This window comes from Balaenoptera acutorostrata, chromosome 6 (genome assembly GCF_949987535.1).
Source record: "Balaenoptera acutorostrata chromosome 6, mBalAcu1.1, whole genome shotgun sequence".
NCBI classification, from domain to species: domain Eukaryota; kingdom Metazoa; phylum Chordata; class Mammalia; order Artiodactyla; family Balaenopteridae; genus Balaenoptera; species Balaenoptera acutorostrata.
In genome coordinates this window covers 23,043,516-23,060,085 of record NC_080069.1, presented here as the reverse complement: position 1 = coordinate 23,060,085, position 16,570 = coordinate 23,043,516, and positions in this window count along the sequence as shown.

The following is a 16,570-nucleotide window of genomic DNA, read 5'->3' as shown; positions in this document are numbered from 1 at the left end:
TCTTACTGGTGGTTTTCACATTTATGAATTTTTACTGTATCAAAATATAACAAGTATAAAATATGGGAGTAGGGGAGCTAAGCAAATCTTAGAAAACAAATTCAAGCTACCAATGCACTTACTCTGTTAATCTGTCCTTCATACAAACAGATGTATGGGTTTGGCTAGAAGACCTGTACTTTTCCATTGATTTCTAAAATTCTAGAATGATGCCTTCCAATTGAAGCTAAATGCTTCCCCCATGCTTCATTTGTCTTGTGAGAGGAAAAAAAAAAAAAGCAAAAACAACAACAGCCCTGATGATATCCAGAGGTAAGCCTGGACATAAATACCAAAAGGTATCACAGAATACCAATGCCAAGCAAGATTACTCTGAGATAATGATGAAGTGAGATAAAGTGAAGGCAATTCACAACTGTTTTCTAAGTACAGAAAAAGAAGTCACTGTGCCATCCCCCCAAAATACCAAACACTCCATTCTCTTGGTTAAAATGAGTGACATCTACTTTGTTTCCAGTAATGGCTTTATTTTGACTATAGTCTTCCCTCTTGTAGCTAAAATTTATTGAGATGAATTGTAGAATTGCCTTGGCTTTCAGCATCCAATTTAAAGTGGCCCATCACTTTTAGACCCTCTGCCAAGTCACCCAACTAAAGCCCAAATCTTGTAGTAGCTCTTTTCTAACACCCTCTTACTGAGACACCCCAGGATTCCCCAGGGTGTGTGTCTTCCCTCACTGCCATGAGTAATAAATCCAACTTGTTCTAGACTAAACTGGTTCCCAGGTATGTTCCTGGTTGTTTGGCTGGAGAACATAGAAGTTGGAATGATCTCATCCTAACCAGCTAACTCTGGCACCCCGTGGAGAACACCCCTATTCTTCAGCCCTTTCACTAAACACTGCTTACTGCAGAAAGCCTTCTCTACTGCCCCAATGAGGACTGGTCCCCTGTGCTGTGTTGCCTAGACCACTTTGCACTTCTCCCCCGTGACAACCACTGCATATCTTTTTTTTTTTTAACATCTTTATTGGAGTATAATTGCTTTACAATGGTGTGTTAGTTTCTGCTTTATAACAAAGTGTATCAGTTATACATATACATATGTTCCCATATCTCTTCCCTCTTGTGTCTCCCTCCCTCCCACCCTCCCTATCCCACCCCTCTATGTGGTCACAAAGCACTGAGCTGATCTCCCTGTGCTATGTGGCTGCTTCCCACTAGCTATCTATTTTACATTTGGTATTGTATATATGTCCATGCCACTCTCTCACTTTGTCACAGCTTACCCTTCCCCCTCCCCATATCCTCAAGTCCATTCTCTAGTAGGTCTGTGTCTTTATTCCCGTCCTGCCCCTAGGTTCTTCATGACCTTTTATTTTTTTTTTCTTAGATTCCATATATACGTGTTAGCATACGGTATTTGTTTTTCTCTTTCTGACTTACTTCACTCTGTATGACAGACTCTAGGTCCATCCACCTCACTACACTGAAAGCTCCTTGCAGGCAAGAGAGAGGAGTGAAGCATGTCTGACCACATTGCCAGTACTTACTCTAGTCCCTGATGAAAAGTGTTTATTAAAAGTTTGTTAATTAATGGACACAAGAATTAAAGTTTTCTAACTTACCTTCTGTATAAATCACAGGAGTGTAATGACATCTCTCAAGTAGCCAATATATTTTGAGAAGAATCTGTAAGAATAAAACAGCATTAAAAATTGATGTTTAATAGGGCAAAGAAAATTCCCAATTACTGAATTTATCATTTATTTTATATTTCAAATATGGATATCCTTGTAGCTTTTGAAATTTTTCATTGTAAAATTTAGGTGTTCACAGAGTATGGATTAAAAAGCAAATTTACTTCGAGGTATTGTTTCTATTTTGACATAAAGTCATAAAAAAAAAACTATTACCAAAGAAGATGTTTAAAATAATTTAAATATGTGACTTGTAACAGCTACATATATTGTAAATCTACTGTTCTAAAAATAAGGAGCAATTATCCCTTGTTTACTTTAATATTTAATATGCTGAACAGTCTGGAGAACCATTTATTTACTAACAAATATATGTAAAATAGGGTAGTGAAAAACAACTCCGTGTGCTTTTTTGACTGTTTGAAAATTATATTTGAATTATTGAAAAAACTGAAAATGTTTCACAACATTATTTGAAAGATGTGTAAGAGAGAGGATAGGAAAATATGCCTGCATATTTATTGCCTAACAATTTAAATTACAAATATGGAGAGTACAAACTTTCAGTTATAAGATGAGTAGTTCTAGAAATTTCATGTACAGCATGGTAACTATCGTTAATAATAATGTACTGTATACTTGAAGTTTTCTAGAAGAATAGATCTCAAGTGTTCTCACCACACACACAGACACACAGGCACACACGCACACAAAAGATAACTATGGGAAATAATGAATATGTAAATTAGCTTGATTATGGTATGATTTCCTGATTTCACTTTGTGAAATGATTGTGGAATCATTTTCACAATGTGTATGTAGATCAAAACATGATATTGTACAACCTAAAAATATACAATTTTTATTTGTCAATCATACTTCAATAAAGCTGGAAAAAATACACAGATGTATATATACAGATATATACATGTATACATATATATGTTTTGTGTATGTATATATGCACATACATATGTGTGCGTTTTAGCATCCTTAAATTTGCATTACCTATTCCAGTTTTTGCTGGAAAATACTATTTTTATTGCTCCACAAAACATAGCACACCAAGGTTGATCAGCAGATTTGAATCCCAAGTAACTGTCCTCTCTCTCCAGCAGTTTCTGACAGGTTTGCCTGTCCTTGGGTTTGGTGAATTCCCTCCCTGCTCTCACCTCCACTGGCAGAATCCCCAGCTTACCCGACCCTCTAGCTACAGCCCTAATCCTCCAAAAATTTCATGAACATAAAGAAAGGTTTCTCCTCAGGTAAACACTGCATGGTTCTACTGTTGACCAACTATGGGTTTATAATATGATCAATTCATGTGATTTGTCTATAAACCTGGAAGGGCAAATTGAATACATTTTATTTTTTCTCAGAATAAGTGAAGGTACACATCAATCTACAATTGAAAATAAAATTTCATTAAAATGTACTTAAAAAAGAACTCCTTGCCTAGCCCTAGATCCCAGAGGTTTTCTCCCAGGATTTTTTCTAAAAGTTTTATAGTATTATATTTTATATTTAATTTTGTGATCCATTTTTGAGTTAATTAGTGTGAAAGGGGTGAAGTTTGGGTTGAGTTTTTTTAGCCTGTGGACATCCGTTTTCTCCAGCATCATTTGTTAAAAAGACTAGGCTTCCTCTCTCAGAACGAAATTAGTAAAGTGAACAAAAAAATGAAACATAAAACTGAAAGTGAAGATTTTTATTCTTTGTAAGAAAGTTTTAATATCTCTCCGTTAATAAACAAATAACAATTTATGGATAGAGTTATGTTAAACAATAATTTTGCAATTGAATCATGCTCAAAATCAACCCACCAAGTTTGAGAAAAAGACCTCGTTAACTGAACCGCTATGGAGACCAGCACAACTCCCAGGTATATTGGTGAATTTGAGAGAGAACTTGATAGCACATGGCCGCAGTTTACTTGGCTGAGTGCCACCTGCATAGGCACAAATGACCCAGTTCTGAAACTCATCTGGCTCCTGAGCAAACGAAATGTAAAGGACTATGTATTAGTTTCCTGTTGATGCATAACAGATTACCACAAGCTAAGTGGCTTCAAATAACACCCATTTATTAACGTATAGTTTACAGCAGGCTGGATTCAATGGTCAGAGTATCATAAGGCTGAGAGGAAGGTGTTAGCAAGGCAGATTCCTTGTCTGGAGGCTCTCAGGAAGACATCTGCCTCTAGGCTCATTTAGGTTGTTAGAGTACGGTTCCTTGCTGTTGGAAGTGCTAGGTCCCTTATTTTCTGGCTATCACCCAGAGTCCTTTCTCAGCATCTTAAGACCACCCACATTCCTTTTCATGTGTTTTCCTCTGCCTTCAAGCCAGCAATGATCTATCAAGTCACCTTGTACATCAAATCTCTCTGACCTTCTCTTCTGCTGCCAGATGGAGCAAACTCTGTACGCAAACTGCTTACCTCATTGGGTCCAGTCCACCTGGATAAACTCTATGTATTAAGATCAATCCATTCAGTTTTAACTACAACTGCAAATTCTCTTCACAGCAGTATCCAGATTAGTGTTTGAATGAAGAATCAGAGAACAGGAATGTTGGAAGACCAGGTTTAGAAATCTTCCTACTATAAGCCTGTAATGAGTTAAGTGCATTTAAGCCCTTCTGGGATTTCCCAGAGGGGTCTTGTAGTTGATGATGAAACATTCTAGTTAGTTACCATGTGATATTTACACATTAATCCTCTACATCTTCCTGGGACCTGCGATGTCCTCCAGCTCTTCCACATTCATCAGGTTCCATAAAGTTCCTCAAAGGCACTACCATCCTCACCTGGTGTGGCCGAAAATTCCACCAGTGGCAAAGCAGGAGATTCCTTGAGGTGCCCCTTGATGAGGGGCAGGAGAGAGGACATGGTCTTCTTTTCTGCTTTGGTTTACAAAATTTAAAGACGTATCAAAATTTCAGAGCTTTTGTTGACAGTTTTTTTGTTTTCACGTCTAACTCTTTGTCCTCTCCTCCATGGGGCTCAGGCGTCAATGAATGGACCTGGTCCAGGTGATGAATCTAACTAACAGGAACAACCAGGATTTGACCCGGACCAGACCTCCTCTAAGATGTCTAAGTTTTGGTCTCACTTTAACTCACGACCAATAACTTCACAAGGGCCCTCATTGTTGCCCAACAATTCTAACATATTCCTTTGTCTGTTCACTCTCTCATGCTCCTAAATTATTTCATACTTCACATCTTCTCTTTCTGAAAACTTCCCAAGTCTCCTCCTCAGTGATCACCCTCAGCTGATGACTTGCTTCTGCTGACTAAAAACAATTGCACAGTGTGAGAGTTGTGAGTTAAGTTTTATCTGGGGCAAAATGAGGACTATAGCCTGGGAAACAGCATATCAAATAGCTCTGAGAAAGTGCTCCAAAGAGGAAGTGGGGAAGGTCAGTATATATGTGATTTTGGTGACGGGGGAGTACATGCAATCAAGCAGGTATTTTTTGCAGAAGGTTCTGCTAGTTTCGTGAAGGTTACTGCTAGTCATGAGGAGCAGACATCACCATGAAGAATTTTTTAGTGCTTTTCTAAATATGAGGAGATGCAAGAATTGGGCTCATAAAATCATCTCCTGAAAATATCTAACTGTCTAAGGACCTGTTCTGCCAGTTTCTTCCAGAGCACAGAGTGCCTCATTTCTGATCTCCACCCTGAATTCCTTTCAGGGGGTGTTGAAGGTCAGCAGATGCAGCGGCTCATAATTTAATTTTTGTAGAGGTAGATGGCAAGTGCCAATTTGTATGTGACATTTCCATAGGCCTGAGAAGACAGAAGCAATCGGAAAGCAACTTCCCTATTTTCCCCACATCTGCCCACCTACAGGCCATTGTGTCCATGCACCCTGCCTTCTCTCCTGACACAGTGGATTCACTGTCCATACCCTGTTCAGAGACCAAACCTTCCACTTTGCACCAGAATCTATCTACTCTCTCCAACAAAAAGATACAAGGCAGTATACTGCCCCAGATATTCACCAACACCACCTCATGGATAAACAATAAAAATTTTATTTAATCATTACAATCAGCATACAATGGTACCATACTTTTTGCATCTTAAAAAATAAATACATAATACCTCTTTTGACCTCCATATCCACCTCTAAATACTCCTCCATTTCTCTTCTCCAACTTACATATATACTTGAAATTTTCTTTTTTTAAATTGAGGTACAATTGACATAGAACATTATATTAGTTTCAAGTATACAACATAATGATTCAATATTTACATATATTGCAAAATCATCACCACAACAGATCTAGTTAGCATCCATCACCATACACAAGAATTTTTTTCTTGTGATGAGAACTTTTCTTTTTAAATTTATTTTCTTTTGGCTGTGCTGGGTCTTTGTTGCTGCATGTGGGCTTTCTCTAGTTGCGGCAGGTGGGGGCTTCTCATTGTGGTGGCTTCTCTTGTTGTGGAGCACGGGCTCCAGGCACGCGGGCTTCAGTAGTTGCACCATGTGGGCTCAGTGGTTGTGGCACATGGGCCCTAGAGCGCGCAGGCTTCAGTAGTTGCAGCACGTGGGCTCTAGGGCACACGGGCTCAGTAGTTGTGGCTCACTGGCTTAGTTGCTCCAAGGCATCTGGGATCTTCCCGGACCAGGGATTGAACCCATGTCCCCTGCATTGACAGGTGGATTCTTAACCACTGTGCCACCAGGGAAGTCCTGATGAGAACTTTTAAGATCTACTCTCTTAGCAACTTCCAAATACGCAGTACAGTATTATTAACTGTAGTCACCATGCTGTACATTACACCCCTATGACTTAATTATTTTATAGCTGAAAATAAATTTTATTTTAAATGAATTTTATTTTATAGCAGATGCAAACTATTATATACAGGATGGATAAACAACAAGGTCCTACTGTATAGCACAGGGAACTATACCCAAGCACAGGGAACTATATCCAATCTCCTGGGATAAACCATAATGGAAAATAATATTTTTTAAAATGTCTCTATGTGTATAACTGAGTCACTTTGCTGTACAACAGAGATTGGCACAACATTGTACATCAACTAGACCACAATTAAATAAATAAATAAATAAATAAATAGGATGGCAAAGAGTAGAAATCAATCAGTCTCCTTCCTTTATTTTTAAAAGTAAGCATGCTGTTATGTTAAACAAAATTCAAAATTGAAATTATGTAAAGATTCCTACAGAATTCATTCTGCAGAAGAGGCTGAGGAAATAACAAGCATGGCAGCCATAGCAATACAATAAAATATGAGGCCTATGGGACCACAGAGCTCCTGCTATCATTAGCAGTTGAACAGAAGTGGAGAGTCAACATCAAATAGCAGCTACCTGGATCTGTAATAGCTAAAATAATACTCATATGATTATAAATATAAGTATCACAGGGGAGAGAAATGGGCGTGGGTTTAATAAATTGAAATTCAAGTATAATTCCAGAATGAAAACCAATTCCTTAGGACTGATTATGGCAAGATAGTTGTACTTTATATACTTTATCTTTTGGTACATTATTAGAAACTTGTGCAAACATCAGAGCACCTTATTACTTTTCCAGCACAAGAATTATTGATTATAAGAGACACCATTAATACTTTAAGAGGACTAAAAGAGGAAAAATAAATACTAGATTAAATATGCACTTTAATTTTAAAATTCATACTGACTAGTAAGTATGAAATAGTAAGTATGAAGAACATGTCTAACCACTGAAGGATCACAGCAACAGTCTCAACATACTGATTAGTAATTAGACTATTTTAGTAGCTTCAGTCAGGGTGAATACCACATTACAAAAGGCACATTAATGAACAAATGTAGCTCTAGAGGAAAACAAACAGGAGATGAGGATTCTGAAAATTTTTCCTTAGAGCTCAATGGCCATGTCTAAGATTGGCTGAAAGTATAAGACCTAAAGGAGGAGTAGTAACATATGGAAGTAAGATCCAACTAGCTAAGAAAAGATAGGTGAATACCACGGACATTGGTTTTCAAAGAGGGATGTTTGTAATGAACCCAGACTCTCCTGGTCTGCCTGGAGCCCTCTCAGCAGAGTTGGGCAACACTTGCAGGATGCTATACAAAACAACATCTGTGGCACAGAAAGTTTAACTAGAGGACTGACATGTGTGTGACCAGAGGACATGCATTTAAGAGGGACTTTAAGGATATCTAGTGTGACTCCACAATTCCATGGATGAGTTAACCAAGGCCCAAGGAAGAGAATAATAATGCAGTTGATAAGTAGCTGGGCTTGGTCTAATCCAACTTTGCAAATTTAGTGATAAGGCTAAAATTCTAGAGGGTCACCACTTTTCATTCTGAGAGTCTTGCATTTCAAACTCAGAGCTGTTTTTTCTCAGGAGATGGGTTCTCAGGCAGCTGCTTCCTGAAGAACATACACTGCTAATAAAAGACTAATACACAATTAAACATTCTAGCAGTCCTCATTTATTTGGCTTACATCCTCATATTCCCCTTTAATATTTTTAGACACTATCAAGGTTTACAATCCTAATCCAGTATAAACTGTAAACACACACATATACATACACAGACAGGAAGTTTCTTTCAGAAGTTTCGCAATTTTCTACGGTCTTTATTACAAAACTGTATCCCATGAAGTGCACAGCTTGGGAAGTCAACGGCATTTCCTTTCTAAATCCCTCTTTGTTAAGTCATGCCTTTAAGTGCACTTATAGCACCAAACTCAGGGCTATTAAAGGCAAATTGATAATTTTTCACGCTGAAATCTATCTATACTTACCCACCTATTTTTACCATGGTGGTACTCTCCAAAACTTTGAAGTCACTCAAGCTGATTTTTCCCAGAAGGAACTCATTCTAGTAGTAAATGTTAATGCCAAGAATATAGATAATCACAACAAAAAGAATAAAATACCTAGGAATAAACCTACCTAAGGAGGCAAAAGACCTGTACTCAGGAAACTAAGATACTGATGAAATAAATCAAAGATGACACAAACAGATGGAGAGATGTACCATGTTCTTGGACTGGAAGAAGGAATATTGTGAAAATGACTATACTACCCAAAGCAATCTACAGATTCAATGCAATCCCTATCAAATTACCAATGGCATTTTTTACAGAACTAGAACAAAAAATCTTAAAATTTGTATGGAGACACAAAAGACCCCGAATAGCCAAAGCAGTCTTGAGGGAAAAAAACGGAGCTGGAGGAATCAGACTCCCTGACTTCAGACTATACTACAAAGCTACAGTCATCAAGACAATATGGTACTGGCACAAAAACAGAAATATAGATCAATGGAACAAGATAGGAAGCCCAGAGATAAACCCACGCACCTATAGTCAACTAGTCTATGACAAAGGAGGCAAGGATATACAGTGGAGAAAAGACAGCCTCTTCAATAAGTGATGTTGGGAAAACTGGACAGCTACATGTAAAAGAATGAAATTACAACACTTCCTAACACCACACACAAAAATAAACTCAAAATGGATTAAAGACCTAAATGTAAAACCAGACACTATAAAACCCTTAGAGGAAAACATAAGCAGAACACTTTTTGACATAAATCGCAGCAAGATCTTTTTTGATCCACCTCCTAGAGTTATGAAAATAAAAACAAAAATACACAAATGGGACCTAATGAAACTTAAAAGTTTTTGCACAGCAAAGGAAACCATAAACAAAACAAAAGGACAACCCTCAGAATGGGCGAAAATATTTGCAAATGAAGCAATTGACAAGGGATTAATCTCCAAAATATACAAACAGCTCATGCAGCTCAATATCAAAAAAACAAATAACTCAATCAAAAAATGGGCAGAAGACCTAAACAGACATTTCTCCAAATAAGACATACAGATGGCCAAAAAGCACATAAAAAGATGCTCAACATCACTAATTATCAGAGAAATGCAAATCACAACTACAATGAGGTATCACCTCACACTGGCCAGAATGGCTGTCATCAAAAACCTACAAACAATAAATGCTGGAGAGGGTGTGGAGAAAACGGAACCCTCCTACACTGTTGGTAGGAATGTAAACTGGCACAGCCACTATAGAAAACAGTATGGAGGTTCCTTAAAAAACTAAAAATAGAGCTACAATATAATCCATCAATCCCCCTCCTGGGCATATACCCAGAGAAAACCATAATTTGAAAAGATATGTGCACCCCAATGTTTTTTGCAGCACTATTTACAATAGCCAGGACATGGAAGCAACCTAAATGTCCATCAACAAAGGAATGGATAAAGAAGATGTGATATATATATATACAATGGAATATTACTCAGCCATAAAAAAGAACAAAATAATGTCATTTGCAACAACATGGATGGACCTAGAGATTGTCATACTGAGTGAAGTAAGCCAGACACAGAAAGACAAATATCATATGATATCACTTACATGTGGAATCTAAATAAATGATACAAATGAGCTTATTTACAAAATATAAGTAGAGTCACAGATGTAGAAAACAAACTTGTGGTTACCAGGGGACATGGGGCGGGGGGGGAGGAATAAATTGGGAGACTGGTATTGACATATACACACTATTATATACAAAAGAGATAACTAATAAGAACCTGCTGTATAGCACATGGAATGCTACTCAATACTCTGTAATGGCCTATATGGGAAAAGGATCTTAAAAAAAAAAAAAAGTGGATACATGTATATATATAACTGATTCCCTTTGTTGTACACCTGAAACTAACACAACATTGTAAATCAACTATATTCCAATAAAAGATTTTAAAAAAGAACATAGGTAAATTGCTCTCAAGAACCTTTATACTTTTTAAATTATTTCATACTGCATGACAGTAATATCAAAGAAAAGTGATTTCAGTTACCCCACAAAGTGGTACTATAGTGCCGTGAAGACACTTGATTGACTCGGATGTTAGTGCACTGTAATTTTCTGATTAATTAAACTATCTAGGTTTCTTAAAGTTATATATTTAATGTAGCCAATAAACGGGTGATAGACACTAAATTTAATAAAAGAGGAGAAAATCAGGATCTCCAATACAGGGAAACCAAAATGGTTTAAAAAGTTATCGTGCATTACTATTAAGATTAAACCTCAAGGGAATGAAGTCAGGGAAGATAGTGAAGTTGGAAGCACCAAGAATTCATCTCTCTACCTGGACAGCAACTGTACTAGGAGAAACTATCAGAGGTGGATATTTTGGAACTTTGGAGTTTATTTGAACACTTGTAACTTCAAGGGGATAGCTTGGTTAGGACATTTTCATTAATTTTGGTTTATTTCAGCCATTAGGGTGGTTGCAGCTACTCAGCCCCCTACCCCAGCCCCATACCAGACAGCTGTGAAGAACGTAACCCAAATTTCTGGAGCAGCTTCCTCTGGAGCCAGGGTGGCCAATAAGATCCTTGTCATCCACATGTAGGTTCTTGGTTCTAACTGAATTACTGCTCTCACTGCTGAAGTGTGGATATGGAGGCTGGCCACCAATGTTCCAACTTCCACCAGCTGAAGTAATTTCCAGGAGATTTAAAAGAGCCACCTGTTTTTTTGTTTGCTTGCTTTTTGTTTGTTTGTTTTTGATATTCAAAAGCAACTATGTATATGGGGGAATTTAGAAAGCCACCATGCATACCTAGGGAAATATGGAGCTCAGAAAAGACATGCAGAAGATCTTAAGCTTTTACTCCAATACAGAGACACCTTATAGCAACTTTTTAAAGTACCAAACTCTGAGGAAAAGGGAAAATCTGATTTCCCCAGTTGCCATGTTATCAAATTCAAAAGTCCAATTTTCAATAAAAAAACAACAAGGCATACAAAGAAACAAGAATGTATAGCTGATTCAAAGAAACAAAATAAAGCAACAGAAAATGTACCTGAGGAAGCATAGATGTCAAAATTACTAGACAAAGATTTTAAAATAACTCTTTTAAAGACACTCAAAGAGCTAAAGGAAGACATGGACAAAGGAAAACAATATATTAAAAAATATCAATGAAGAGATTAAATTATTTTCAAATAGAACCAAAAAGAAATTTTGATGCTGAAAAGTACAATAACTGAAATGAAAAATACCTCAAAAGGGTTAAAAAGCAGATTTGTGCAAGTGGAAGAATAAGTGAACATAAAGAAAGAACAACTGAAATTATCAAGTCTAAGGAACAGAAAGAAAAAAGAATGAAGAAAATTGAACAGAGCCTAAGAGACCTGTGAAACACCATCAAGTGGACCAACATAGGCGTTGTGGGAATGCCATCAGGAGAAGAGAGAGAGAAAGGAACGAAATGAATAACGCCTGAAAACTCCCCAAATTTAAAGGATTGAAATTGCAATAAATGCATCTACAAATCCAAGAAGCTCAAAAACTCCAAATAGAATAAACTCAAAAATACTCACACTGAGATACATTATAATCAAAATGTTGAAAGACAGAGACAAAGAGACGATCTTGAAAGCAGCAAGAGAGAAGTGACTCATCACATACAAGTGATCCGCAATGAGGTTATCTGTCAATTTCTCATCAGAAAGCTTGAAGGCCAGAAGTCAGTGGGTTGATATACTCAATATGCTTAAAGGAAAAAAAACTGTCGATGGGCAACTTTATATCCAATAAAGCTACTCTTCAAAAATGAGGGAGAAATGACCCCCCTAGATTTTAAAAAGCTGAGGGAGGTCATTACCACCAGACCTTCCCTCCAAGAAATGTTAAAGGGAGTGCTTCAGGTTGAAATGAAAGGAAGATAGTAACTTGAAGCCATATAAAGAAATTAGGGTAAAGGTAAATGCATGGGCAACTGTAAAAGCTACTATTACTGTAATTTTGGTTGAGCCTGACTTTTATTTTCTAAAGGGTTTAAAATACAAATGCATAAAAATTATTAATCTATTTTATTGTATACAAAATGTGTAATGATGTAATCTATGACATTAATAACAGAAACTGAGGGTGGTGTGATATAGTAGTGAGCTTTTTTATGTTATTGAAGTTAAGTTGGCATCAATTCAAATTAGATTATTATAACTTTGGGATATTAAATATAATACCCATGGTAACCACCAAGAAAATATCTATAGGATATACATATAAAGAATTAAGAAGAGAATTGAAATATTTCACTATAAAAAGTTAACTAAAAATAAAGCAGTAATGGAGAAAATGAGGGACATAAAAACCTATAGGCATATAGAAAACATATTTGTTTTCTGAAAAATGGCAGAAGTAGATCCCTCCTTATCAGTAACTACCTTAAGTGTAAATGGATTAAACTCTCCAATAAAAATACAGAGATTGGCAAAATGAATAAATATTTATAATTCAACTATGTGGTCTCTATCAGAGACTCACATTACTTCTAAAGACAAATAGGTTGAACGTAAAATGATAGAAAAAATATTTCATACAAATGATCATGAAAATAGGGCTGGAGTGGCTACACTAATATCAAACAAAATAGACCTTAACTCTAAAAAGTTTACAAGAGACAAAGAAGATGTATCTTAATAAAAGTCTCAAGAAATAATCTAAGTATTCATCAACAGATAAATGGATAAAGATGTGGTATATATATACTATGAATATTACTCAGCCATAAAAAAGAATAAAATTCTGCCATTGGCAACAAAGTGAATGGACCTAGCTAGAGAGTACTATGCTTAGTGAAATAAGTCAGACAGAAAAAGACAAATACTCTATGTTATCACATATGTGGTATCTGAAAAAATAAAACAAAGGTATATAACAAATTAGAAACAGACTCACAGATATGGAAACCAAACTAGTGGTTACCAGTGGGGAGAGGGAAGGGGAGAAAGGCAAAATAGGGGTATGGGATTAAGAGATACGAACTACTATATACAAAATAGATAAGCAACAAGGATATATTGTACAGCATAGGGAATATAGCCATTATTTTGTAATAACTTTACATGGAGTATAACCTATAAAAATATTGAATCACTATGTGTACACCTGAAACTAATAAAATGTTGTAAATCAACTATACTTCAATAAAAAATTAAATTAAAAAAGGTTCGCTATCACAATGAAAATAGAAATTATAAACATTTATGCACCTAATAAAATACCTCAAAATATATGAAGCAAAAAATTGATAGAACAGAAGGTGAGAAATAGAGAGCTCTATAATAATAGTGGTGATTTCAATGCCCTGCTTTCAGTAATGGATAGATCAGTCAGACATAAGAGATGTAAGAAAATAGAGGACTTGAAAATTGCAATAAACCAACTAGATATAAAAGATATATAGCACACTACCCCAAAACAGCAGAATACAGTTTTTTTTCAAGTGCACATGGGACATTCTACAGGACAGATCACATGTTAAACCACAAAATAAGTCTGAATAGATTAAAAGACAGATATCATACTAAGTGCCTTCTCCAATCACAACAGGATGAAGTTAAAAATCAGTAACAAAGAAAACAGGAAAATTCACAGATTCGTGGAAACTCAACAACATACTCTTAAAGAAGCCATCACAAGATAAATTAGAAAATACTTAGAAACAAATAAAAACACAACATACCAAATTTATGGGATGCAGTGGAAGTAGTGCTCAGAGGGAAATCTATAGGTGTAAATGTTTACATTGTAAAAAAATGTAAGATCTCAAATCAACAGCTTCATACCATAAGGAACTAGAAAAGGAAAATAAAGCCAAACTCAACGCCAGCAGATGGAAAGAAACAATAAAGTTTAGAGCAAAGTTAACAACATAGAGAAATAAAACAATAGAAAAATATTAATGAAACCAAAAATTGGTTCTTTGAAAAAATAAACAAAATTGACAAACCTTTACCTAGACTGACAAAATAAAAAAGAGAAGACACAAATAACTAAAATCAGAATAACAATGGAAGTATTACTACAAACCTTATAGAGGCAAAAAGGAATTATAGAAGAATACTATGAACAACTGTAAGCCAACAAATTAGATAACCATTAGAGAAATGGGCAAACTTCTTGAAACACACAAATGCCCTAAACCAACTCACAAAGAAATAGAAAATCTCAACAGACCTATAACAGGTAAAGAGATTGAATTATTAATCTAAAACTTACCAGCAAAGAGAAGTCCTGGACCAGGTGGCTTCACAAAAGAATTCTACCAAACATTTAAAGAAGAATTAATATCAATCCTTCTCAAGCTCTTCCAAATCATTGACAAGGAGGGAACACTTCCTACCTCATTTTATGAGTCCAGCATTAATTTATATCAAAGCCAGAAAAAAAAATACCACAAGAAAAGTAAATCACAGATCAATAGCCCTTATGAAGATAGATGCAAAAATCCTCAACAAAATATTAGTAAATTGAATCCAATAGCATTTTAAAATAATTACTTACCATGACCAAGCAGCATTTATTCCTGAAATGTAAGAGTCGTTCAACATAAGAATATTAATCAATGTAATGTGTCACATTAATAGAACAAGGGAAAAAACCACATGATTATCCCAATTGATGCAGAAAAGGCATTTGACAAAATCAAACACACTTTCATGATAAAAAACTTCCAGAAGTCTGGAAATAGAGGGAAAATCCCTCAACATATTAAAAAATATTTACAAAAACCCACAGCTAACATTATAATCAATGGTAAGGGACTGAAAACTGTCCACCTAAGATAAGGAACAAAGACAAGAATACCCACTTTCACTGCTGCTATTCAACATTCTACTGGAAGTTCTAACCAGAGCTATCAGAAAAGAAAAGTGAATAAAAGGCATCCAAAATAGAAAGAGCTAAAACTATTGCAGATGACACCATCCAGTATATAGAATACACCAAGTAGAAACTAATAAATTCAGCGAAGTTGCAGAGTACAAGATCAACACGCAAAAATCAGATGTGTTTCTAAATACCAGCAATAAAAAAAGGCCAAAAAAAATTTAGGAAAGCAATCCTACTGATAATAGCACCTAAAAGAATTAAATACTTTGTAGTAAATCTAACCAAGCAGGTGAAAGAGTTGTACACTCAAAACTACAAAATATTGCTGAAAGAAACTGAAGAAGGGACTTCCCTGGTGGCGCAGTGATTAAGAATCCGCCTGCCAATGCAGGGGACAGGGGTTTGATCCCTGGTCCGGGAAGATCCCACATGCTGCAGAGCAACTAAGCCCATGCGCCACAACTACTGAGCCTGCATTCTACAGTCCACGTGCCACAACTACTGAGCCCACGTGCCACAGCTACTGAGCCCACGTGCCTCGAGCCCCTGCTCTGCAACAAGAGAAACCACCGCAATGAGAAGCCCGCGTACTGCAACAAAGAGTAGCCCCCACTCACCGCAACTAGAGAAAGCCCGCTCGCAGCAACGAAGACCCAACGCAGCCAAAAAATAAATGAATAACTAAATAAGAAACTAAAGAAGACAAAAATAAATGGAAAGATATTTATATTCATGGCTAGGAAGACTTAATATTTTTATGATGTTAATACCACCCAAAGCAAGCTACAGGTTCAATGTAATCCCTATCAAAATACCAATAGTTCTTTTCACAAAAATGGAATTTTAGGGGGCCTTAAATAGCTAAAACAGTCCTAAAAAAAAGAAAGAAAACTGGAAGACTCATACTTCCTGACTTTGAAACTTACTGCAAAGCTGTAGTAACTAATACAGAATGGTATTGGCATTAAGGACAGACATATAGACCACTGGCATAGAATAGAGAGCTCAGAAATAAACTCTCACATATATGGTAAATTGATTTTTGACAAAGGTGCCAAGATCATTCAATGGGAAAAAGAAAGTCTTTTCAACAAATGGTGCTGGGAAAACTGGATATCCACATGCAAAAGAAGTTGGACCCTTACCTCATATTAAATG